At 42.4% G+C, this 2060-nt stretch overlaps 1 non-coding gene across 1 annotated transcript; it reads right to left on the bottom strand.

Moving 5' to 3' along the window:
• Positions 1 to 414: 414 nt before the first annotated feature.
• LOC132604779 (small nucleolar RNA R71) lies at positions 415 to 520 on the bottom strand. The gene has a single exon (XR_009568879.1). It is a non-coding gene; the product is annotated as a small nucleolar RNA R71 (small nucleolar RNA).
• Between the last annotated feature and the right edge of the window lie 1540 nt (positions 521 to 2060).

The raw sequence follows: 2060 nt of genomic DNA, 5'->3' as shown, positions 1-2060 counted from the left end.
ACCAAGGTGGTCTCCAAGTGAACCAACCTGCACCAGAAGAGGATGAAGATGAAAATATATTTGCGGAATTCATCAATGAAGCTGACTATGCTTCTGTTGTGGTTCCTCCTAGAACTGGAAATGCTACTTTCAAAATTGATAGTTCTATCTATCAACTTCTGAAACTTGAAGGTTATTTCCGAAATTCTTCGGAGGATTGTCCACTTCGACATTTGAAGAACTTCTTGCATGTGTGTTCTCAACAATCCCAAGGTGTTGTTTCTGTAGATGCACTTCGATTACGGGTCTTCAAATATTCCTTGGCTGGCCAAGCAAGGGAATGGTATGAAAAACTTCCCAGCAATTCTATCCATACTTGGAGCGAGCTGGCCAACACATTTCTGAAGAAGTGGTTCCCACCGAGCAAAAAGGCTGAACTTCGGGATAAAATCTTTGAGTTCAAACAGCTCCCGGGGGAACAATTATATTCGGCATGGGAGCGGTTCAAGTATTATCTAGCTCAATCTCCAACTCACGGGTTTCTGGATGCTATTCTCACGGAGAAATTCTACAAGGGCTTAGACACAATGAATCAGATTGCTGTCAATATTTCCGCGAGAGGATGCTTCATGGACAAGTCATTTATCGCCATCGCCCACTTGATTGATAAACTCACCACCCACAATCAAGCTTGGCATTCAACTGATAGTGAGAGCATCTCTTATGGTAGTCCATCATTAGCTGCCGTCGCAAAAGAAAACCATGAGAGAGATCATGCCTTTGCTCAATTGCAAACCACGGTGGATCTATTATCAAAGAAGTTGGCAGAAAAAAATGCACAAGGGGTAAATGTTGTTGACGAGTTACCACCTCTTCCACAGGGCATGTATCAAGTCCCTGAAGGGATGTACCAAGATGGGCAACAACAGTATGAAGATGCTAATTATATCAACAACTCGCAAGGGGGCTATCAAAGGCAAAATTATCAAGGTCCAAGCCATCACCCATGGCAAAAGCCTCAACAACAATTTCAAGGGAACAATTATAGCAGAAATGATCAGGGAAATCCAAATCAAGGGAATTATAACAACAATAATTATGGCAACAAGAGCTCGAACCCCTACATTCCACAAAGGGGGCAAGCATCAAATTCCCAACAGTAGAGAGACAGTTCAGCCAGTAACTCTGCTGGCAACACTTCTAATGATTCTGCGAAACTGAAAAGTATGATGCAGAAAATGCTAATGAATCAGGACAGAACAGAGAGCACAATCAAGGGAATGTCTCAGGTTCAACTATCTCATTCAGCTTCCATTCAGAAGCTTGAATCGCAATTCAGAGACCTTTCCAGAGAAGTGCATACTCCTCAACGTGGACAACTACCAAGTGATACAGTTCCAAATCCAAAAGGTAGTGGGGTAAACTCTGTGGAGCATGTAGCTGCTATTAGCACCAGAAGTGATAAAATACTTCAAGGTGCTAACAAAAAGGTGGTTGATCTCGAGCCAGTTGTTGAAGAAGAGGTACAACCTGATGTATCTGATGATATTGTGGAGGAAGAAACAGAGGAGGAAGTCCCAATTATAGCTGAAGAGGAGCAGAATCTTGATAATCTCAAGGCACACGGAGAAAACCTGGAAAAAGGGAAAGCAAAACTTTCTGGCGCTCTACGCCCTTTGAGCCAATTGTTCAAATCTTCACCGCCTTTTCCTCAAAGGCTAGTGAGGAAAACAGAAGATGACAAGTGCTTGCGATTTTATGATCAACTCAAGTAGTTGACGATGAACATTTCTTTCATGGACGTTGTCCAAGAAATGCCTAGCTTTGCTAAGTATTTGAAAGATCTCTTAACAAAGAAGAAGAAGACATTAAAACACGACACTGTGGGTATCACTCATCGCGTTAGTACTATTCTTTCCAAGACCACAGTGCAAAAAATGGAAGATCCTGGAGCATTCACAATTCCATGCACTATAGGGCAGCAGGATTTTGCCAAGGCTTTATGTGATAACGAGGCTAGCATAAATCTTATGCGCCTGGAAATTTTCAAAAGATCGGGATTAGGGATGCCAAGGCCAACT

This window comes from Lycium barbarum, chromosome 7 (assembly GCF_019175385.1).
Source record: "Lycium barbarum isolate Lr01 chromosome 7, ASM1917538v2, whole genome shotgun sequence".
In the NCBI taxonomy this organism is placed as follows: Eukaryota; Viridiplantae; Streptophyta; class Magnoliopsida; order Solanales; family Solanaceae; genus Lycium; species Lycium barbarum.
The sequence above is the reverse complement of the archived record's forward strand: the minus strand, read 5'-3'. Positions and strand labels throughout refer to the sequence as shown.